Source organism: Falco peregrinus, chromosome 2, assembly GCF_023634155.1.
Source record: "Falco peregrinus isolate bFalPer1 chromosome 2, bFalPer1.pri, whole genome shotgun sequence".
Classification (NCBI taxonomy): Eukaryota; Metazoa; Chordata; class Aves; order Falconiformes; family Falconidae; genus Falco; species Falco peregrinus.
Genome location: NC_073722.1, coordinates 8,148,355 through 8,174,065, shown reverse-complemented (window position 1 = coordinate 8,174,065; position 25,711 = coordinate 8,148,355). Strand labels below are relative to the sequence as shown.

The 25,711-nt window shown below is 39.0% G+C and overlaps 1 long non-coding RNA gene across 1 annotated transcript; it reads right to left on the bottom strand.

Moving 5' to 3' along the window:
- Positions 1 to 863: 863 nt before the first annotated feature.
- On the bottom strand, positions 864 to 22,330 carry LOC129783940 (uncharacterized). Its single transcript, XR_008746119.1, has 3 exons — positions 22,076 to 22,330; positions 20,355 to 20,499; positions 864 to 975 (listed from the first exon to the last, which is right to left on the bottom strand). It is a non-coding gene; the product is annotated as an uncharacterized LOC129783940 (long non-coding RNA).
- Positions 22,331 to 25,711: the final 3,381 nt, after the last annotated feature.

Sequence of the window (25,711 nt, the reverse complement as noted above, 5' to 3'; positions counted from 1 at the left end):
TAGGAATAAACAAGTACAGCCCAAAGCTCTGGTTGCCGTGGGTCCCGTCAGAAACACTTTCAGCTTATTTAGTTAAATTGTTCTTATAACATTTTTACTTATGCATAAAAGCATAAACAGGTAAGAGCACTGCACGTCAACTCTTCTTAGTTTTCCTAAAAGGGTAAAACGTTTTAGAAAAGTAAATTCCTATATACATGCATTCAGCACTTACATGTTAAATACTGTATATGAACTTTTCTACTGGAAGTTGAGAGCAGAGAGTAAAATAACTCAACTAGATACTACTGACACACCGAAAAAAAACTTGTCACAGCGAGACAATTTTAGATGCCAAAATGGTACCAGCAAAGGAAAAAAAAAAAGGGGGGTTGGGGAAAACAGCAGCTTGTAGGCCATCTTTTGGAAGCTATTGAAACACAAACCATGCCAAGCTTAATGTTTCAATGAACCTGCGTGAAATAGAATCTGACAGCTTTCTGGTTTTAGTACAATTATAAACAGACACATTCCTGCATACTTCTTGGCTAAGCAAATACTAGTACAACTAGTACAAAAAGGAACATCTGAATATCCCTGGACATACACATTCAGTGGGCGTTAAAATATAGGTAGGAATTTATATCACAGGAGAATACAACCAAATATTTTAGACAGCCAAACCTACGCACAGACGGTAAAACACAGAAGCAATGGTCACTAGATGAAAAGATCTGACAGCCCTCAACTTCTGGCTAGTTACATACAGGTAAAGAAAAGAAGCATACAGTAATTTCTCAGAGTATGTGGAAAAAAAAAGGGGGTTCATTACATAGATGGTGGACTTCTCGAATGCTTTCTGTACCCCAAGTTATCTTGCTGGACTTGTATGTCTGGCTTTGAAGGAACAGCATGCGTTTTAAAGAAAAAATTCAACTTACGGGCTCAGCTGACAGAGGAGACCTATTCCGAATCCAGAAAAGTTGTTGGAAGAATCTGTCAAAAAATATCATGTGTTAAAGACAGAGTTGAAAGACATCAAGCAAACATCCACAAAAGTCGGACTGATGTTGCTCTACAAATATGAACTATTATCAAGGAGCAAGACACGCATGCAGCACAGCATCCAGCCATCAGAACTAAACCAAAGTTCAAAAAAGTTGCTTGTTTCACTGACATACGTCCTTCACGCAGTTCTGACAGGAGGTGAAGAGCAGTCAACCTGATCTGAAAGGGTGCAGCAAATGATACTTGCCTTTAGTGAACACTTAACTTATGCAGCAGAGAGCAAAAGTCAAAGCACATCTCTGCTGCCATTTGCAGTGAAATCAACAGGCAATGTGAAACTGATCTGAATGCTGAACTGCACTGGGTGAGCGCCACTTGTTCATGCACTAAGTGGATGAAAACAGCCACATTTTTACAGAGGCTGTTGTCAGACTTCCAGCAACATCACCGTCTCTACAAATATTCCTTCCTGAATGCATTACTTACATTGACTTAGAAATGAATAATAAGTGGTGCATCAGTGGTGTGCTGTGTTTAGGTCATTCAAGAGCAATCAGTAAGCGGCACTGCCACATACGAAAAAGCAGCGTTACAAAGACCACGTTCATGATGCTAAAAAGAAATAAGGCATCAAAACCATGGAAAAAAAATATAAACCGATAGCTGTGTAATATTAAATAAATCTCCGGTTTAGACTTTTGCTCTTGCTTTAGAGTTTGGAAATTCAGAGACATTACGGTTTGATGTCAGGGCAACAGCTCTTCTGTATCTTCCTAACAACCTACAAACCTCCCTCCAAAGACAAGTACTCTAAATTATGAGCAATGACCTCCAGTGGTAATAGAATAGGTTATTCTAGCTGAATATCAGACCTTAAGTGCTAGATTCCCTTGGAATGTGGAACGACCAAGAAACTTTCATAGATTTGAATAACTAGTTTTAAATACAGTGAGGTAGCTGGAAAACATAGGTTCAGGATTACCATTGGGATGAGTTCACTTTGGGTTTGCTTACTTTTGGTGGGGAGTTGTTTAATTCTTTTGTTTGTTCTGTGATTTCAAGATCCAAATTAAAGTGTCTCCATACATAATTTTATGGCAAAGGGACCCAAAAATACATGTGCCTGCACAGTCTACCTTGCAGTATGGAGAAAATTGGAAGAGAGTTGCTTTCTGAAAATGAGCAAAGATGCCCCACTTTTCTCCTTAAAGCTTATTTTCGACAATACAGAGGTTGCTGACATATTGAGACGAGGCAGCGTTGTCTCACTCATCCTGCACTTCCTTGTCTACACGTATCTGCTGCCACATGCACCTACTCAGATGGCTGGATACTTTGGCAGCAGCTGTCCTGCTTTTCTTGTTTGACATTTAACGCCACTTAATTCCTGACCAAACTTTTCAGGTTGCATTTTTAAGAGAGGTATAAGCCAACGGAGTGACCACTGGAAGAAGTGCTGCTCCCACCCCCTTCAGTCGCTCCTTCCCAACAACATGCTTTCACTCTCTCATTTGCAATGGCTTTGGCAGCGTATCAGAATCCTCCATGAGCCAAGAACACCTGACAAGCACAACACAGAAGTAGCTCAACAAAGAAAATGGCAAGCTGATACAGCTTACGGAAGGATCAATTTGATACCAGTGTTGACACAAGAGAGGAAGCAGGACCCAGTACCCAGAAACATGAGAAAAGGGAGGACCAAGCAACACTGGTTTTTGTCCACTCAGCTGTTTGCAACAGTGCACCCTGTACACTGGGATAACAGAAGTAACAATATTAAAGGGGAGAGGTGGGGAAGTAATAAACAAATTGATTTAGGGTTTTAGAAGGGGGAAATTTCCTTAAAAACTGAATGTCAGTGACCTGATTTTGGACATAACCGTGCCAAAAGCTGTACCATGAGTGGTAAACTGTGACCAAGGGTAGAAATGAAGAGTTAAAAAGCTTTTCTACCATTTAAAATGTTCAAGCAACTCAAGAAAAACTTGCCTGGATCACCAAGCATCCTAAAATTCACTTTCATCTTTATCTTGGATAATCTACCTACAAGTTTTTGAGCCAGGTCTCACCTCTTTCTATTACTTGCATGAAAAATTTTAGTCTTCTGAGTCATTACTATCTAAAACAACAACAACCAACCTTAGCCATGTAACATAGTAGCGTATTTATGCTAATAATTCATGCTAATAAATACATAAGCCACGGAGGATGAGTTGGATGCTTCTCTCCCATTCTATCTCTGCTTAGCATGAAGGTCTTCAGCAATCCATGACTATCGCTGATATTTTCCCACTGCTTCAGTTCCAGTTTGTGAAACCAAACTTGGCAAAACTGATTTTCTTAAGCCTTAGTTTACCACTGCTTTAAACTATTTCCATACCAACAGCTCCACGTCAGCATTTAATGGCCCACGTAATGACCGCCCTACCTACTAAGAATGTTCTGGGAACTGCTTTAAGTCAGATATACATTGGCAGACACTTCTGTTGCAGCTAAGTTTGTAAACCTGCAAAACTTCAATGTATTAGGGTGTCCAGATAGTCAACATTCCCAAAATCCCTGGTCATTTTATAAAAAAAATAAACAGGAAATATTCCTTCATTGCAAACGAATAACATGATGAAAACTATTCCCATTGCAATTATGTTGAAATTTAGACTGGATTTGATATGCTGGTACAATAAACATGGTAACTAATGAAGTAAGTATGAACAAATGTCAGATTAGAACAGCAATAAAAATAGCTAGAATTAATGTGTCCTGAAAATCATTTGTAGCAGAATAACTAATACTAATGCATGTTATTATTAACCATTTTTGGTACTGAAACTATCAATAATATTTAGAGACTTCATTCCAATAACAACACTTCATAAAAATTGGAAAGCAAAAATTGACCAGCGCATCAGTTTTCTAATTTACGATTATCTGAATAAGCATAATTTTAGTTGTATCCTATCAGTCAGAATAAAAATTTCCAAGAAAACGGGTGATTTTTATCACCCAAAGCAGAACTTTTGTGCATTTGACGAAAGCTGTTTGTGATTCATTTGGTACATATATTTAGAAGGAAATACAGGCAATTACCAAAATATGGATTGTTTCGTAAGCATAGAAAGCAAACCAGAGACTTATAACATTAACATACTGAAACAGCGAAAGCTTTCTCTTATATTGGATTCGGGCATTCTCCACAGAACATGAAGTCTCCAAATACTGTAACATAGTCACGTACAAAGCCAGCAACCAGTAGAATTTGGTATCTACAGCTTTTCACACATCCTCAATTCCTAACAAAACAATACTTTAAAAGTCCTTGTTTAAAACAAAGTCCAGAATTTGCATGCTCTGGTAAACTAACGTAGCCATAGAAATTGAGCCCTTCCCTGTAATTTATTTTATCTTCAACATTACAGTTTATACAGAAGCCAAGAAAAATATCAGCACAGAAAATTTATTTCATCTGCAGTAGGTATTCTTCCAATCAACAGATTTGGTAATGATTCCATATTTAGGATAAGAGCTTTTCCAGTGGGATTTGTTTTAATATTTTCAACATTTTAGGGAAAGGAGGATTATTATTTTAACATGAGGTGAAACATCTTTCAGTTCTTACAGTCAACTGTCCTCATCATGGTGCCACTTGAACACTGATTTAAAATGTTTGCTTAAAATGTTTGCCATTAATGAAATCAGGAAGATAGTGTTTATAATCTTCCTTTGAACTATTGATTAAAATACATACATAAATAGATATATATTTATATATGGGAGCATTTGATGGTTTTGATCTACACTCTTGACACTTCGACTCCACTTTACTTTGAAGATGGTTCAAAAAAGAAATATCTAGCGTATGCTCCAGTACCATTATTTGCATAGAAGATGCAGAACTACTATCAAAATATGTCATCCTCATACAAAGGGAGACAATTGTTTTAAATTCAGACTTTCACACAAAATGATAGCAATCAAGTGTTGTAAGGTCCCTTAGGCTGCATTGAATTTTTCATGTCGTAGAATCCGTTAAATCTGACAATTCATTGTTTTCCAAAATCATTTTAAGAGGTAAGCCGAGTGGCAATGGTGATACAGGAGCAAATAGTTAAAGTCTTCCCAACTATTAACTTAATGTTCAGTCATTTTCACATACTAAATATACAAATCTATGCATAAGTTCAGATTTTTCTCTAGCACCCGGCTCCAGTGCCCAAATGAAAGATTACTCACATATTTGTGTTTGCTTTTTCATAAGCTGCAGTGTTCAATAAGCTGCATCCCTAAGAACTGCAACCACTGTTTCTGAAAAGCCAACAAGCAAGCCTGACCTCCAACCACTGCCATAAGCTTTCAAAAATGTGATGCACACATTAAAAAGCTGCCTTCTGATAAAACCGACCTTGCCTGCCACTGCTTGAACCGTTTTTAGTGCTAAGACCAGATCTGATATCTGGTCAGCATGAAGTGATTGTGACCTTGTATTCATGAAAACAATTCTGCTGCATAAAAAAAAAAAAAAACCAACAAAAAACCAAAAAAAACCCCCACCCCTTGGTGAATTACTATCCTTTACCTCTGCACATTTGTTGTATGTGACAAGAATAAGTACGTAACAACAAGGAAAAAAATCCAAACGCCTTATGGCTGTATGAAAATATGAAACTGAAGTCAAATCGCTGAAAACTCATTGCAAATCCCCTGCAGGACAGGCTTGTTGGAGCAGTGGGGTGGGGGAAGACTTGATTGTAAAGACCAGCAAGAAAAGAGTTTACACGAGAGTCGAGTCTATCTCAAAGCTTCCAAGACTGTGCTGCAGAACTACTCTGTAACACACCCACTGCCACGTGCTGAGGTATAACCTTTACTACGTGTTCCTGAAGCTTAGACTCAAAGAGGGACAACATCGATTAATGCAAGACTCTGTTGACAGTTTCACTTTTGTAAGACAGCTGTCTTCAGATGTTGTTCAAAGGCTTTGCAAGGAAAAACTTAAATCTTCATTTAATGTTCTTTAATAGTACATTTACTTGGCACTATTTCTAATTTACTTTTTTACATCCCTATTTCCCTTCCATCTTTCTCCAGCTAAACAAAATTCCCAATTTATGCATACGCATGTAGACCATTTATCTCAGACATGGGTTTTTTTCTTCCCGCCCCCCCCCCACAAATGCTATGTGGAAAATTCTTCTAATGACCCACCACAGTAAAAGCAGAGGTAAAGCAAGCCTGTTTTCTCACAGCACGTGCCCGAGCAGTTCTGAGGACAGCAGTGTCAGATCCTTTACAGCTGCTGAGAACTACAAGGCAGTTGTGAATCAGTAACTGTACAGCATCCCTGAGCACAGATCAGTTAAATCTATTTCATTTCAAGCTAACCTACACTATGAAACATGTAATTGGTTACGCCTTTTGCATTATTTCTAATCTAGCTCAGATTTGCATTGTAAACAAATCAATTTGCCACTTTAATTGTTTAGCTCTGAGTCAACGTACAGGGCTGAGAGGGCAGACAAAACATAATAAATGGCTTCGTGTCCGGGTTTTATCACAGAGAGCTGAACTAAATAACTTATGAGCCCAGTCAGTTCTATTGAGTTATGAACTACCTATTTCTCCAGAGTAAATTAAAATTCTTATTGCATACAAAAAGCCTAGTGAACATATTTTATTACTGTTGCAGCGAAGTGCAGAAATAATGGAGGTAGAGCTAAGGTAAATATATAACCTGATGCCTCTCCGGTGGATTGTTTGCTAAACCTTGTAATTTTATGCACTGTGTTTGAATGTTGTATTTTCTGCCTGTGTATTCAGAAGGCTCAGTAGAAAAACATAAGTCGCTGGGACATGGCAAAATGAGAGCTTTGTGATGACAGAAGAAGCTACTCTAAACAGAGAATATGTCCTAAGAGCAATGACAATTTTCTGCTACATTTTCCAACAAGCAATCTCATCCCAGTTCAGGAACAATGGGTATTTTAGTTAGAATTTGGGAAAGGAGCAAAGAACATAAAGAAATAGAAACTAAGTAAACGGGAGAATTATAGAGTTTAGATAAAATGGAAGCTGGCATTTATTCCATAGCACAAATTCCTAGGTTTCGAAATATACACTTAACTATAATAGTACATATGTACGACAGAGGAATACGGACTTTAAATTATTACTAGAGAGCAAGGCCCAAGTCCCTAAATGGCATAAACACGCACAGAAGGGCACGATTGTCATATGCAGTATGAGGGTGAGCTAAGAAAGGTGACTGCACCATTCTGAAGTTACAGGCCAGCAACAGGTTAAAACTCATCCCCCTAGTGGCAAAATTCTTACTAATTTCAGCAGGTCTAGGACTCCACAAGGAAGACAGATTTTGCAATAATTGAAATACATGGACTGAGCGATACAGAGACAGAACAAGCATGAAACGTTACCACTTGCCAACTAAAACTTTGAACACAAAAGAACATATTCCAACGCATTTATTTTTCTGCAATGATTAGATGAACCCGCACCCATCCCCATGCATAAATAACAAAATACATCTTAAGTTACCAGGTCAGAAATTCAACCCAAGTGAAAGACAGAAGTGCCGATTTGAATCTGCAAAAGGGCAAGACTCGTACTCATCTCACAAGTTAAATATTCAACACAGATCTTGGCAGTGACTGGACAGGATTTCGAGTCTCATCTTTGAGGATAGCTCTTGTGAAAAACATTACAGTACTGTGACTAATGGGACTCAAAGACAGATCACGATGTCAATTCAAACTGAGCAACAGAAAATAAGTTACTCTCTGTAGATGACTTCAAAAAATGGCGAAACTGATCAAGAAGAATGCATATTAAATAAAAATATTAAAGCTACATGAGAAATCAAGTTCTACTACATAACTGCAGAGCATACTTAAAAGATTTTTGCAAGTGAAGTAAATAAAAAGACAAATACATTTTGCATATGGAATAAACCCAAGTAAGCCTCAATCTTACAGAAAATGTCAGCATTTAAGGAATTGAAAGCTTGCTCAATTAAGGAGAATATAGAAGCCTATACAACAGAGGACCACCAACCTAAAATGAAAATTAAGAGAACTAAAAAGGGATTTGAGTAATGCCTTGTAAAAAACTTTTAAACAGAGTAAAATGTTTGAAAATACATCAAAGAAAGAAGCAGAGGAGGAATTCAGAGGGACAGTTTGCCAATAAGGTGTGCGAAGTGTACTTGAGTTGGCCATGCCATAGCGGAGAGGCTCAGTGACTGTTTTGCACTTGCTGAAGATGTCGGGGAGATTTCTCACACTCAGCTTACTCCTTGTGCAGGAAAGGTCAGAGGAGCTGTATCAGCTTGGTGTAAACAAACAGTATTAAACTGTTTAATTTACTACTCAGGAAGAACCCGACACCTACACACCTCTGAATCTGACTTCCATCCTGTTAGGACAGTGAATTGTATGATAAATAGGAAGAACATATGAATAAGATGAGTTTATCCAGAAAAAGTCAGCATGTCTTCTGTAAAAGGAAGTCCTGCCTCACTCATGTGCTGAATGTCTTCAAGGGTATCAACAAGCAGGAGGTTGAAGATCATCCACCAAATGCAACATGCCTGAATTTTCAAAAAGTGTATGAAAAGTTTCTACATGAAAGGTTATTTAAGAATCTCAAGTACCATAGGATTGTAGGCTAGCTTCTTTTACAGACTGAAATCTAGTTCAAGACCAAGAAGCAAAAGGTGGCTTTAACTGGTCATTTTTCAGGACGGAAAAAAAGTAGGAAGTGGGTTCCCCGCAGATCATTGCTAGGACTGTTTTTATTCAGCTACAGTTAATAAAATCAACATTAATTTAAACAATCTGTTCCAACTTGTCAGTGGCCAGTTTACCCAGAAAGATTTTATCATCATCAGTATATCCAGAAAGTATTTAAACAGGGAAACTAAACCCTTTCAGCTAGTCGGTCTGCCAGTGGCAAGGAATGCCAGCAGAACCATTGCAAACACAAGTGGGGAAAAAAAGCAGGAAATCAGGTCATCATAGAGGAACGTGTTCAGGGAAAATAGTCTAAGCCATATTTACATGATGCTTACCTCAGAAACGGAAGTCAAAACTCAGAAGGGAGATCTCGAAGTCATCCTTGCCAAATTGTTCTTTCCAGACAAACTGGCCTAAAAAACTAGAGACACACTGGGCATTATTATAAATGGTGCAGGGAACAAAAGAAAGGGATACGTGTCTTTCCACATCTTAATACAGATTGCAATGCTGGTCAAGGTCAGTTCAGAAGCATGCAGCAGAGCTAGAAAAAGTACAGAGCAGGCAACTATAAAGGTTCAAAGAGTTAAAGAGTGAAGAGGCTGGAGAGAAGTCCCAAGGGAGAGATGATAAAGATTTACAAAATCATGAAAGCAATATGCTGAACTGCATTTCTCTGGATGTTTGCAACACCACAACTAGGAGGCACTTGGTAAAACTAGAAGGGGATTAATTACAGAAAGATAAAAGAAAGTACTTCTTCACACAGTGGATATTAAACTGTTGGGATTTGCTGGTATAGGAGATTGTGGAGAAAGACACTATCAGAAAGTTCAGAAAGGAATTAGACAAATTCATAGACACCAGGTGCATAGATCAAGTCTCAAAGGACTAAAAGGATATAAATTAATACTAAAAAGCAGGGCCTCTGATGTCCCCGAAACAACTCAAAGTGCTGAGCAATGAACTGCAGAAAGTATGCAGGCTCACGCACCTTCCCTAGGTAGCGTCTCTTTCAGTCCTTGCTGGAGACAGGCAAAAAAACTTCTTCCCCAAAAGCAAACACGTTTAGAGAAGCATACTTTGTAAATGAATTTAACTTAAATTCTTCTGCATTTTAATGCAAAGGAGAAAAGATTCTGCAATCCATTTAAGGAATTGGAGCACATACTCTGACACAAAGTCTCATTTCAAATTGGGCATTAGTGATATCATCGACACAGCTGAATCACTTGTGACACCAGACTGGTTGATGTTTGGGTTTTGTGGTGGGTATTTCAGAACAAGGCTCTGCTAGCTTTGACACATCCCACTTCAATGGTGGGATGAGAAAGAGCAACCTTCGCAGGCTCTACCGCCCCTCTGCTAAGTGCTTGCATAGTGCTCATCAAACCAAAAGCGAGGAGGCATCCCTTCACCAAAAAAAGAGAATAATCCACCAATTGTCAAACGGTTATACATGACAGACTCAAACCCACAAACAAACAAAAACCAAAATCCCAACAAAAAATAAAAAAAAAACCACCACAAAACCATGGACAGTTGTTGTAGTCGGAGTCCAACTCAATCAGCCTCACACGGGGCACCAATTGTTGCAGCACAATCAAACTATCAGGCTGCAAAAAAGCTTTACTGTCAGTCAGATTCTACTGTCCGTGCTGTTTCTCCTTCCTCCAGAAGCCAGACCACGCTGCTCCTCCTCCATCTGACCCCCTCTCCCACCATCCTCAGGGCTATTTAACCACTTAGCGGAACAAGCTACACCTGCACATCGTCCATGTCCATCAACCCACCGCCTTCGAGGCAAGGCCACAGCTGCATGCTATCAATGTTAATCAACCCTCTGCCTTCACTCCTCTACAGACAGTGACTGACTTGTTTTTTTTTTTTTTTTTCCTGCTGTTGGTCTCTACAGAATCTAGGACTCCATGAGGCAGGGTTTGACTCGGCACACAGCAGCGCAGCACGCTCTCACAAAGGGATTCAGGCAGAAATCAAGGTGCCCGCACAGCCACGTGCACCTCGTGACTGTAGCAGCACAGATAACATCTCGGTTCTGGCAAGGGGTCAGCACTGCCTAGAACCTGCTCATAAAACTGGTCTGAGGAAGTCAGTCTGTAAATGAAGCCCAAGAATAAGCCCTCACTACAGACTTACTACATATTTTTAATCAGCCTGCGCTCTTTCTTCTTTTACAGAATCAAAAAGAGGATACAGCTTTCCCTCTCCCGAAGCAGCTAGGTAGTTCGGAAAGTAGCTCGTGTATACAATCACCTTGTGTCTGCTTACTCAGGAAAAATAGTGCTGTGCTTTCAACACCGCAGTCATCTAGGACTGCAAAGCCCACTCCCTACCAATCATTTAGGTCACTCCGTTTTGGCTTTGAAATTCTCCATGAATCTACCCCTGTTGAGCTGTTTCCTCAATCTTAATAGCTCATCCACAAAGTCACATTAGCCATGCCTGTATTAATTACTTCAGTGCTTCCTAAGAGCTGGAGTAGAGGAAGCAGAGATATTCCTTCAAAAATCCCAGATGCAGCATCCATGGGAAAAATAAATAATTATCTCAATAAGGAAGAATTTCAATTCAATCAGTTTCTATTCAGCCCTTGCTCAGAAAAATTCAGTCTTAAGTAGCAAGCCAACTCCAGGAAATGCTAAGCAATAAGCAGGGATTACACTCTCTCATAAGACACTTTTCAGTTCTCAGGTGGCCCATTAGTCATTCCTCCCAAGCCAAGATTTCATATTTAACTATTTTGAAAAGATCAAAGCAGAAGTTCCTTCATCATTTCCATCTTGATAGCATTTTGCATACGCTAGCACCACAAATTCAGACCTGGCACAAAATGGGTGTTTCTTCCTTTCCTGTCCTCAATTTCCATTTGGCATCAGGTTTTTTCCTTATAGCCACAATCAGGACAAGGGATCAAAAAATGTCACAAAGAGCTGTTGTCCAATCACTGTGCAGCTATTACCAGCATATATTGCATTATCAATAAAAGGGGCTAGCAATAACTGTTATTTTTAAAGGAGAGTCAAATAAGCTCTGTTTATAGTACAGCCAGCAGCAAGATGACTTTACTAATAGGTAACAAATTGCCCCTCTGATTGTAGCCAGCTGTCTAGCGAAAAACTGGAATCAGGCATTGCTGTTTTGGAGCGCTTGCTTTTGTAAAACGTTGGCTGGGTACAGCACTATTTATATGCAGCTCTTGTGTGTGCTGCATTCGAGATGAAGTGATGGCTACCATCTTAAAACAGCTGTAAAGTCATCTCTGCCATCAAATCATATAAACTGGGGGTGGTGGTGGTGTGTTTGATTTATTTTTCTTTTAATTAGGACAGTGAAAACTTACAGTCCAAAATAAGCAGGTATGCTAGTTTACCATTTAACATGCCAGTCTTCAGAAAGACTCGGTCAGCTCTTACATTTAATTCTATTCTCCTTTGATTGGCTCATACCAGATTTGCAATGACAGAAACATGGATGCTTTCTGAGGCTCTCCCATCTTGATGTTCATACAGCCTGATAAGGAGGGCTGGTGGCAGGGAAAGGAAAGCAGAGCAGAAAGGACACTAACTCACTCCTTGCCACTTTCCAGCAGCTCAAGCTGACTGCATGCTGGCAGACTTTCATTTCCCATGTCTGTAATTGCTTGCCCCAGTTTCATCTTTCTTAGGCCATCCTCTTCCCTGCAGATGCCTAAGCAGAGTTATCAGGTTTGAAAGGCAAGTGAAGGGAACAAAAAGCACCAAGTTTGACTTAATATCCACCTGAATGCAGATTTTTATCTATCGGAATATTTTTTTTTTTTAGATCACATTTTTATCTTTGTTATCTACATAAGACTTGCAGGTGCAGTATCCTCCCTCTCTGGAGCTTCTTCATCCTTTCCTCCTGCAAGGAGATAACGGGTTTACTCCGTCCCCATGCAGCTCCTGGAATTCGCAGTCTGATAAAGGATGAGCCATCCTGCAGCAACCTCTCATCTAGCAGGCTAGAACTAATGCAGATACACCTTCATCTAGCAGGAGACACAGTAGCTTCTGCATTTTCATGCAGGAGACCAACAAAACAGAGGCAATACACAGTAAACTTATTTGTCTTTCTCCAGCACTCTACTTCAGGCTTTTTTCTGCTTCCCATTACTCACTTATGGAATTTTGCTTTATAATGTAGATACCTTGCACCGCTTTCTGAATAAGTACACTAAAAATAATTTTAAAAGCTTTGGGAGTGTTCATAGCAGGAATTTCTAGTTTCAGCATATTTATTACATCTGAGGACCAAACCAAGGATATCATCGAGGATCCAGTCAAGCGCATGAGTTAGGGGCACAAGCCTCGACATGAACAGCCCCCTGAAACATGGACACAGTCTCTTAACCACAGCAAAACACCTTTTCTTCAAAAAACGTGCGGTTTGTTGTTTTTGGTTTTTTTTTTTTTTTTTAAATAACATGATATGCAGACATATGTCAGTGACATTACAGGCTTAAATCAAAATGAAAGGATAAGATAGCCTGAAGAAGCCTCACTGGTTTAGTAACTGGTGAGGGTCAAAGGGGTTACAGACATGCTGCTGGCTTTCCACACGTATGGCTCATGTTTGCCAGAGGAAGACAATTCCTGGCAAACCACTCACTTTTAATGAACTTCATTTAAGAAAACAACTGCTCTCAGAAAACATGGCCAAAAAACGGGTTGTCTGCTCACATTATTATTTTGGTATTCACAAGTAAGTTGCATGAACTTAGAGCTTCACATAAAGAAAAGATTTCTTGAGTGAGAAAAGATGGTGACAGTGCTCTGCATCCATGGACCAGACCCTGAGCCCTTGCTTATCTAAATACCCGGCTGCAGCCCACAGTTTTCAGTTTGATATTTACTTACTAAACAACTTCCAGGATAAAAAGAGCACAGTTTTGGAGTGCCATAGCACTTCAAACTCCATTGCCCTCTCCTCCTCTTCTTCCCTTTGATGTCATGATATTGCCACCTTTAATATAACAACTCTTTCAGCACCAACAGAGGCCTGGAGTTTAAAGACACTTGGGTTTTTGCAAGTCACAAAAAAAAAAAAAAAAAAAAAAAGCTGAAGCACTGAAAAACGCAGACAGGCCCAAGGCTAACCAGCCCCGATGGAGATCAGCTAATGAAAAAGGTCCCTCAAGATGTCACAGATAAGCAGTAATAGTTTTGCATATATTTAAGAAAACACAGACAAAGGCCTAGTTAAGGTACAATTTTAAGGAATGTTCACATTCTTTACAACAGTGACAGTATGTATTTGACCGGAAAATTCCCAGATTTCGTAGTGAATTGGCTAGAGTTCACTAAGACTAAAGAATAAAAAAACAACCCTGTTGCTTCTATCGCGTGTTTTACTGGTAGCAGTGAAAGAACAACTAAAGTAAACGTAGTTTAAACCCAATACAGGCCACACACCTCTAAAAAGCAACAGAATATATACGGAGGAGGGGGACAAAAAGGTTAAGAGGCAGCCTTGTGGGCACCTAGGCCAAGGAGGAGGAGGAGGAGCTGCAGGTGCCCAAGCAGGTCATTGCCCTGCAGCCCCCAGAGAGCACCACGCCAGAGCAGTCATCACACTGCAGCCATGGAGGACCTAAGTTAAGCCTGGAAAAAAGGGGAGGAGAGGGGCTGTTTTAATTTGGTTATTGCTTTTCACCATCCAAATCTATTTTAATTGGCAATCAATTCATTTTCTCCAAGCAGAGCCTGTTTTCCTGTGCCACTGACTGACAAGTGACTTCCCTATCTCTAGCTCAACCCACGAGCTTTATCATCTTATTTTCTCTCCCTGCCCTGTTGAGGAAGGGGGCGAGCAAGTAGCTGGGTGGACCGCTGGCCAAGGTCAGCCTACCACAGTGACCGTACGACTGCAACAAGTAATGATTAGGCTTTCCTAAACACCTCTTTCAAACGAGTTACAGATCAATGCGAGAGCTCACAGTCAGTGCTTCTTCCCATTTCGCTTTAAGGACAAGACAACATGGAAAAAAGGGTCTGGAAGTTCAAGGCATCATTAACAACCAATATACCATCCAAGGGGCAAGGAAACCATCTTTTAGCAGGAACATCCTTTTGTTAAAGGTATATAAAGGATAGTGGTGTTAGTGATGTGCGGTCTGACAGCATTTGAGCTGTTTGACTCCACTTATTCATCACAGATCCTTTACAATTCCACCAATCTTCTGTGTACAACTTTTTCTTATATTCACACTAATAATGGAGCCAAACGTGAGCTGTTTTAGGCACTTAAGGAACTTCCTCGCAGCAGTAATATTTGCTGTTTACAGAAGGAAGTGCTAAGTGCTACATTGTTAAAAAATAACGACCTTTGTATTGTTATAACATGGGGAAGTACTTGACCATTTAAAACAAAATTACACAACACACCAAGGACTGAAGTTCCGGAAGGTTAGTCATAATTTTAGGGAAGAACTGTGGAGAAGAGGTAAACTTTCACCCATGATCTTACCATCACTGTAAACACTCTGGATAAGCAACCACAACTTAAGAAAGAAAAGGAGAAAGTAATTACTTTGAAAATATCACTACTTTCCTGAGCTTTTGGGGAGATGTTTATCCACAAAAAAAGCAACAGGGAAATGTCACGTTTCCCCCATACACAAGAGAGGCAAACACAGAAATAAGGCTTCTGCAACAGTCATTACTACAAACATTTAAATGAAAGAAAGAAAGGCTCAGAAGCAGCTTAGTATGTTGTTTGAATCCTTTCTTTCCTGTTCCATTCTTCTTTCCCCCTCCACCGCCATCTTCTACAGACTTCTGCCACTTCTCCAACTGACCCTAAAATGGTAAGCGTTTCTAATGGCTTGATGATAAATCTTGTACTCTCCTGCTCTTGAATTTTGTAGCCTAAGGTTTAAGGGAGATTTTACTCGTTAACAGTAATACATCTAATAACAACATCTAATAAACTATAACATCCTTCTAACCTTCGTGCATCAGTAGCTCCTCCTCAAACTCTGTCACTACCTATCTGCCACCAAGAGACAAGTGACTCCTTGAGATTCATCCACACTGCAATCATCGCACTACAGACATACCTAAACCAGTTATTCACAAGCTAGCTCCAGTTCTGCTAGCAGAGTGGCTGGGATCGGCACAGGAGGCAATACCCAGCTGCACAGGGTCAGGCTGTTAGCTTTCTGCGCTGGCAAAAGCCCTCAAGCTACTTTTTTTTTTTTTTTTTTTTTTTTTTTTTAAGGCAAGCTAAGCATTTCTGCATGAGCAACAGTCACAGTAGGGACTATAATGTAGATATACTCCAAGAAACTGTACCTACAAAGATTTCCCCTCAGAGAAAAAAGCCAATTAATTCCCTAAACCAAAATGGATCCCTGAGGATCTGTGCAGAGGTCAGGAAGTTTTCTCTACTTAAATGCTATCCACAGCACAATAATATCAATAAGGAACAAGTACTCGACAACTGCCAGAGTTTCAGAGGGGTTTGCATGTCATAGCAACAAAGTTCGTAAAACTATTCTAAAAACACGGTCATTAGCAACCCAGCAAAATTTCTGCAGACTGGGAAAGGATGACTGTGTGGAGACCAACTGTTCCACTTCTCTACTGTGGACACTCACACTGGTAGTGCTTTCAAAAGGAGACAGGCTGGAGATGATGACAGAAACATCAGACCTCACCAGTGGGCACCAGCCTCCTTCACAGGGGAGATTTTCGGTAAGTTCTGCTGGAAGGTGCAAAAGGACAAGAGAGGATTTAGTCATGTACCAAAAAGAAAAAGTCTGTGCATTCAAACACTTCTTGAGGACATCACACCTGGTCACACTTTAGCAAAAAAGGTATTTTTTGATACCAAAGGAAACAACTATACAGTGTAAAAAAAAAAAAAACACACACAAAAAACCAAACCCACCTATACTCCATGTAGCGGTCGTTCTCTGTGTTGCTGGAGCCACATACTTCAGTTACCACCATATAAATATCATTAAAAAGAATTTTCCACATTCATAGTATGTATAAAAAAACTGAAAAAAAGATCGTCTCAATGCAGTACAATACAGAATTAACTACAAAGAAACAATTGTGTTTTTCAGCCTCCTGGGTAGTTAACACTGCTTTTAATTTCATCTCTGTCTTTTCATATTATCAGCTGCAGAAGCTCATGGCCAAGAGTTCGCCCTGGTAATAGCTGACTGTTCTCTTTGATATCATCACTCCTTGCTCGTTATGGACAGGCCAATATTCATTGTGATTAGCAAGGGACAGCCCTGTCTATCCAGATTAGTCATGAATACTTAGTAGTTCACTCCATGCATCATCACTAATTGCTGTAAAAGAAAATGTCTGCATTTCCTTTTTAAACAAAAAAGACCATAATTTTCTCTCTCAGGGAAGACAACAATGCTTTGCTTCTATTCACCACAGTTGGTGAGAATTTGTTTCTATCAGTAATTCCAGGAAATACTGCGTTATTGGTCAGCCTCCTTATTCTTCGCCTGAGATTTAATGTTGCTTGAACCTGTGCTAAAATATTACTTTATTAAAAAAAAAAAACAAACAAAAAACACTCAAAAAGGTATTGTCAGTAACTTATACTTATTCCAGTCACTGAGCTGCATGACCATGCGTTCCTAGATGATGATCCCAAGGAAGATGTAGCGACAAGTCCTCCTACCGTGGGAATGAGTGTGGGTGAGAGTATCTGTGCCTAGTCCTACAAAGACACGAAGATACTATTTCTATTCCTAGTTTAGCTCATGTTCTTAAAAGGAAAAAAACAAACCACCACACATTTAAGCAGGATACAGTTTTATCTTCCCCCATATTTGGACGACTTCTCTGTAAGAAATTTATTTTTTCCTCAAAAGTCACACTTATAAAGTTACCAAATATTTTTCTCATTTTAAGAGACATTTTAAAAATGAGTTGGAGTTTTGGCTTTTGTTGATTTTTGTTTGATTGGGTTTTAACTGATCTGTTATTGAAATGTATGCATGCTAATCTTCCTGGGTTTGTTTCTGATGGTAACTGACACGTGTAAGGGAAAATGTAGCCTATTTATACTAAGTAAAATAATACTGAGCTGATACCAATAGTGTTTTAAAAGATTATTTCATAAACACGATATTTTAGATCTTCATTAATTAAAATTTAAAAAATATGCAATATATAAACATTGCATGAATCACGTACATATCATTTTGCCATAGAATAATTTTTTTTTTTCTATCAGAGAATACTTTTTTCCGTCAGATTGTTTTTCCAGCAACGAAAGAAAATTTTATCTGCCAAAAAAGCACTGGTAACTGATACAACCTCCTCCATCAAGGGTTAGTTTTCTATAGGGCAGCACTAGAAATCCCATTACTGAAATTAACAAAATGTAGATGGAACAAAACATAGCAGGTGAACAAATATTTTTAGAAGTCATTGCAGAATCATCAAGGATTTTACAGATTCTAGGTTTGACACAATCATGAAGGCAAGGAAATGGAAAGTTTTATACTAGCTTCAACACACACGCCTTTCTGCCACCCTTCCTTTGCCACAGCTGCCAGATATCACGACCACGCCAGCTCTAGCTGGAAACTCCAGTTCTGGCTAAGGCTCTCATTTTGGGGTTCGTTCTCACATGAAAAGAAACTCTGATCACAGAGCTGACATACCCAACAAATCCTTTCAGTCATCATTTGTGCTCTCTACATCAGCAAATAGTAGAGTCCAGAAAAACCAAACCTGAAGAGAACATCAGTAAGTATTCAGGAAGATCAGTTTTATTTTGCATTGGTTTGTTGGGGGGGTTTAGTGTTTGGGTTGGGTTGGGTTTTTTTCTTCATACTAGCTCTAACCTGGTCCCACAGACTGAATGCCAGTTAATAGCTGGGGCATGCTAGGTGCACTCCTGGACTGCGTCTTCCAGTTTAGGTTCATCCAAAAGGAATCCAGTTCTCACAGCCCGAGACTGCTCTATACCACAAACCAAAGAAGAGCGAGTGGGGACAACTGAGGGACTGCTTTCACGAACATGTTCCTTGTCTAACCTAAAGCACTTTACAAAAAAAAAAAAAAAAAAAAAAAGCGAGCATTTTGTTTCCATGAAAATTAAGTAGATTTATGCACAATATTTCAAGTCAGGAAAGTTTTTTCATTAGATATGAACACCAGTTACTGTATTAGTGATGAGTTAATAAGGCACCTTCTGTCAAGACTTTTTTATCTTAGCTTTCTGTTGAACATCTGGCAGGCACAGCAGAGAAGGGACACTTCTGAAAATGTCCTCAGTCAATCAATACATGAACACCTAAGAACATCTAAGGAGGATTTGTGTGTCCTATTTAAAGTTTTGACCTGAAGCTGTCACCATTTAACATTCACCATAAACCATTTTGAATACTACTGTCAGACTCCACACGGAAGATACAAGCCACGCGAGTAGAATATTTAAGAACTTTCTGCTGCACTTCTGCAAATCTGGTAATGAAATCAATCTGCTAATTAACTGCTAATTCATTTCTGTACAGCCATTAGTATGTTGTCACTCTAGAACCTATATATTATATTAGTTTTCTTGTATTGTTCCTTTGTTCCACGTTTTTCCAGGAGACACATTGTCAACATTATTCCATATTCCAAAGCCTCCATAGCAGTACCTGTGCATACATTACTGTTATCAATAATACACATTCTCTATGATAACAATTTATAAAGCAGCTGGAAAAAACTTAGTAGAAATTCAAGGTATTGAGGTTTTCACAGCTGCTTCCTGTACTGGTTTCAGCTGGGACAGAGGTAATTTTCTTCTTAGTAGTCAGTGCAGTGCTGTGGTTTGGATTTGGTGTAAGAACAGCATACTGACACATGGAGATGGCTGACCACCTGCCTGCCCATGGAAAGGAGTGAATGAACTCATTCTTTTGCTTTGCCTATTAAACTGTCTTTATCTCAACCCACGAGCTTTCTCACTTTTATACCCCTCTGATCCTCTCCCCCATCCCACCTGGGGACACTGAGCATGGTCACCAGCTGGGGTCAAACCACGACACTTCCATATTGATTAAAGTAACATTTTTCTGTACTCTCAGAAATCTTTATTGTTTATACTAGATCTGATATTGAAATACTGGTTGTTCTAGAAAATTGATCTAAATTACATGCATTCTTCTGAGAATATATGCAGAACCTTGATCTGTGTATAGCTACCACTAACTGTAACGGGACATAGAAGTCACATACACAGACCAGTTTGAAGAATCAGGGCCTTAGACTTATTAAGTGAAAGATGATAATTTATATCACTGCCTGTAGCCCCTTAAAAACATTTTTTTCCCTATAAAATCTCTTTTAGCTTTCTAATCTCAGGCATTCCTAAATGACTGTACACGATTTAAAGAGATGAGATTTAAAATAGATTTTGTCTGTCAACCTGAAACATCTATTCATCTGGAAAATCCTAATTAAGGACATATATATTCAGCTTCCTTTTTTTTTTTTTTTTTTTTCCCCCCCTAGCGACTGTGGTGTATGTCCTATTTTAAGGCATTTTAATTGTGAGCATTCTGATCATCACCAGTATGATACACTGTTAATTCAGGACTAAGAATACCTGAAAATACAATTCGGTAAGTAGAGGTCTGCAATGTCACTTCTGCAGTGCTCACTGTAAGCTCAGTCTGTACTTCTTGCAGGACAGCTGGAGTAAACATGAGACATACGCACACTCCTACTCATCTGACACCAGCCACCAGGGCCTAGAAAAGAAAAAAAAAAAACCAAACAAACAAAACACAGGTGCAATCTTTAACCGGTTGTTGACAATGCCACCCTTAGCAGGGCTTAGATCCACTAATGAACACAGACATTCAGAAGCCCAAACAAAGGTGTCATGTTAATAGTCCAGGTGATTTTTACTCCTATCATTCCTCCATTTATAGATGGAAGAAATTCAGTAAGAACAAGTGGATACCCCGGACTGATACCACATTATTCTCTCTCTATTCAATCTGTAGAAATGAAGCTGTGCCTTAACTTCTGATTATACAGGCAATCAAATGCCCAGTGCACCTGTGCTGAGACTATCCCCCTAGCTCTAAGGCACAATTATCCTTACCCTATCATTTCAGATGCAGGCCTATATGTAAAACAAAATGTTTGTTTCCTCTGTGGTCTTTTCATTAGCCACGGTGCAACTTCAGTGTGTTTGGAGCTATAGAGTCAGCATTAGAGCCACAGAGCTCTCTTGGCTGGGAATGTTCACTACGATAAACTCTTTCCCTTCTTTCCTCGCCATGCCTCTTCTTTCTGCATCTGAGGAGAGGTGGCCATCTCCTTCCTGTTGCCTGCACACACAACAAACAATTATTATGTTGAAGACTTCTGAACAGGGAGTACAACCCTCCGTTTGTCTCACCAGCTGACTCTCATGCTGGGAGGCACTGCTCTTTCAGACAGCTCTGGAATCTAAAGGTGATTTATTTTATTTTTTTTTTGTCTCATGTAATAAGATTGGCAAAGAGCCATCTGGCATCCAGAGGCCTGATCTGGGATTTAGATTCCAATTCTTGCACAGTGGGAGAGTTCCAGTAACACTGGTAGGTTAGAAAAAGTCAAACAGAAATCTTTGTAAGTCAATAAATTGCTTGGTCACAGCCTGAAGTAGGAAGGAATACATCCCGTGCAGCTAGTGAGTCTTTCTGCCTCAGTTCCGTAACTCCCGATTTTGGGGCTTCTAATCAAGGCCCCCCAGTAGACCTGAAGATGCAGGTGGGCATCTGGCCCTCACACTTACCCAAAACTCGATTAAAAAAAATCAAGAACCATTAGAACATCTCTGATGCAGTACTGCCAACACATATTCAAGTCAAATAAAAAGGTATAAATGAAGTTACAGCCTCCCTGTATAACTTTTATTACCTATGCTACAGTATGCTTGTACTGACACAAGCAAGAACTGCCAATGACAAAAATGTCACTTCATATTTCTATGGTTCGCTAAAGCGTCCTGGAAGTGAAAATAGATTGTTTCCATATGTAGTCTGAGACCTTTCCACATAAATTGAGTGACTTCAAATTAAATTTAAATAAATACATAAAATAAAAACTTCACAATTGACTCCAGTTTCTCTCAGAGACATCTCATGACTCACCTTAAGTGCCAAAGAAATGTTATCTGCCCCATTACAAAATCCCAAAGGAGACACGATGCTCTAGTTTTTCACAAGAAAAACTAGGCAAGGTCACATATACGGAGAGAATGAGGGCTGGAAGGAGTGAAATATATGGCTATGAGATACTAAGTAACTAATAAAAGAAACTACCAACCCTTACCTGTGCTGTGATTTTTTCCATGTTGGCATATGTCACTTATCTTTCTATAAAAGATGAAATATAAATCTTCTTAATAATGAAGACAGTCTAAAATTCAGTGGGAGTGAGGCACTGTATAGCAATTCGCACTGCTCGCAATAGTTTTAAATATCTTCCTCCAGGTTAGGCTTTCATAATGCACAGCAAATTCACATTCATTCAGAAGTGCATGTGTGACTTGAACCAAGTCTGATTTTAGTGAATTCATTTCTGAGACAAATGACCCAATTGAGTATAATGGCTCTGTGAAGCTGCCTAGAGTAAAACATATGAGTAAGTAAGTGATTGCATGACTGAGGCCCGAGACATTAAGAAACATACTGCTGCTACTCAGTAATAGCATCATTAATGCAGCCATTTATTGGTTTATTTTTACTTAGAACAGGAGAAAATGCATTGCCCTTCTGAGACCATGAGAAATCAATACATTTTCAGCTTTTAATAACATGATCTAAACCAGTTGCTATAGTCTGCAGTGAAATCTGTTGTGGGTATATGATGCCATTCGTTCTCTCCACAATATTATTTGCATTTTAACAGACACAAGCAAAGACTTCAGCGAAGCAATAATTAAACCTATACTACGCTGCCTAAAATAAAAATTATGTACGTTAAGAAGCCTAAAACGCTTTTTTTAGCATTTTCGTTGTTTTCATACTAAAGAAAACTGAGTCACCAAAATGTACGTGTTGTACAATCACCAACTCGGCACCAAATTTCTTATTAACAGGGTGTCACTGACTACGCTTAGGTTGCAAAAATTCCCAATATCACATATACATAAATGCATGCTGAATTAAATGCCATGCATGCTTACTGGACCTGTTGACACCCTATTTTTGAGAAAACCCACTCATATATTAACATTTTCACATGTCATTTTCCCTTGAAAGTATATGGCAAGTAGGAAATGGCAGAACGTAGAACCTTGATGATGACATTAAGTCTCAAGTTCCTGACCAAAGCAGTGGGAACAAGTACTATCTCAGGAAAGGGCCATTATTACGGACCTTCAAAGTGAAAGGGCCACTACTGACTCAGAAGGAGCTCTTTCAGAAGCCTTATCCAGGAGGGAAGGCAGCACTCCTTAAAGAAAGAAAGATAGGGATAAGTAAGGTCAGTGCAAAAGCACCATTCCTGGCCACCAATGCCAAAAGCTTTAAAAAGTAATTTACATTTCATTTTATTTGAAAGTTTTCTTATTCATTATTATTCTCACAAAAAGTTGGCTGGTACTCACAGAACCGTCATGGGTTAATCCTCAGGAGTTCATATGTGGAACTTTGGCTTTGCAGGCATGCAGTTTTAAAACTCACAAATACATCAGTAGTAACTGGGCTCAAGTGGCTCAAAGAATCCATTTGCAATAGATACAATTAAAAATAAACAGTTTGAAGAATGATCATTATTTCACCGACTATAACATAACAGCATTTGCCATGCTATAAGCATTTAGTATCCACTGCTGGCAGTGTTTTATCTTGCTCTCAGCTTTGATTTTTGATTACTGCATAAGACGATATCTCTTTGCTCGCATCCAGTTCGCTCTTCCTTTCAGTCACACCAGATCAAGCGTATAGATGTTTTACTTGTTGTGCCTAATATTTTATCACCTTTTTTAGGATTCTCATAGTATTTCAAGAGTCCAAGAGAATTAAGCAGCTCTTTGGGATTCTCATCTGTTGGGGTTGTCTGAAAGCTCCTAAATTTTTAACATACAGATTCTATTTCCCTTTGTGTCTTATAATTAAGACCTGACATCCAACAGAAGGTAACTGGGCAAGTTCATTTTGACCACTGTGTCAAATTATGAAGTTTCCAGTGCTGTACGCTTCACCAACCAAAAGGAAGTCCATGGGACTCCACACAGGTAGAGATCGTGCTGTAGGAGTCCATTTTAAAAACCGAGCTAAATGGTGTTAGGAAGAACTTGAGCCATGCCAAACACAGTGAGGTTGCTGGTACGCTGCCCAAGCATACATATACTGCTATTATTTTTTCCCCAGACAAATAAAGAATACTTCACACCATCAGTTTACAACTGAACATCACTGAACCAACCAGCGTAGGCAGACATGCCCAGCACACCAGCTTCTGTGAATCTTAAACCTTGGTGGCAATAAGTTACATAAAGGGGATTGCAGCTGACAAACAGTGAACCAACAGGCACTGAAATATCTGCAAATATAAAACTTAACAGGGATGATGGATGCAAGAAAACCAAGAAATCCATCTGATGCTTCTCATTTGCTGATTAGACAGAGGTTTATAAAGATAGTTCCTTTTTTCCACCTGCCTTCACAACTTGACAGTAACAGTGGTTCTCCAGCATGATACTGAATTAGGAGGCATTTTGTTTGTATTGTTACAGCCTTAATTGAAACAGTCAGAGAGAAATGTTTTATTACAAAGAAAGGACTTTTTTAATAAGGCTCTACGGAGACTCAGCTTTAATGATGCTTAACACAATGTTTTAAACCACACAGTACATCTACACACTGCTACTTGTTAAATGTTGGTTATCTAACAACAGGCTGGCACCGCATTGCCTGCTGTGGATAGTTAGGGCTGGCTCATACAAGTTCTGACAGTCTCAACATTGATGAAAGACAGCATCAATTTTAATTCTTACAGTATTTCACTTCTTGACACTTTCTTTCTCAAACTACTATTTATAACAGCTGTTCTTCACACAGCAGTAAGTGTAAACAAATATAATCAGCTGCTAAGCTGTATGTCCTGACATCACCTGGAACACTACATACGAGACAAGGATTATAAAAAGTAAGTACATCTGCTCTTCATAGGTGTAACAATCCATGGTTTTGATATGGATATGAAATACAGATATAAGACTCCAGCCAATAAAACCTAAGCATTACGAGTCAGCTGTTGAAAAGCAAAGCACAATACAGAAAACCAAGTTTAGCACTGTATTAGTAACTTAGCTTACACTTATATGGGTGTTAAGAATAATAAACCCTGATTAGGCAAGCACTTCAAAAAATTATTGAAGTATGATTTGTCAATAAAGTTATTTAGCCACAGTCCAGGTATATTTCAAATCAGTTCACAACCTTTGTTTTTCAAGGTTTTTTTTTTTTCCTCCCTGCTCCCACTTGGGGGAATTTTCACATTTTTACTTAAGATAACGGAGGGTGGTTGGGGTTTTCTGCTGTTGTGGGGTGGTGTTTTGTGGGTTTTTTTTTTTTTCCTTTTCCTTAAAAAAGTACACTGCAGATGCTGTCTTAGATGAAGAAAAGATAGAAATTTTATCTATAGAAGATTAAAATAGAAACAAAATGAAATGTAATCCATTACAAAATTACAGAGCAGTTGAAACTCGAATCCTTCTCCTTCAAAGGCAGAGCTGTGGCAAGCAAGTTTTAAAGCAAGCTGCTCTCAAAAATCAGAACTGTCTTATTGCCAAAATACACTTTTTTTTCTAGGACGTGACAACTTGTATATATACAGGGAATTTGTGACATACAGGCAAAGAAAAGGTGAGAGTTGAAGGAGAAATTGCATGTCATGGGCTGAAAAGCTGAACTACAGATACTCATAACAAGTGACAAAATGCACACAGGGCATTTCTAC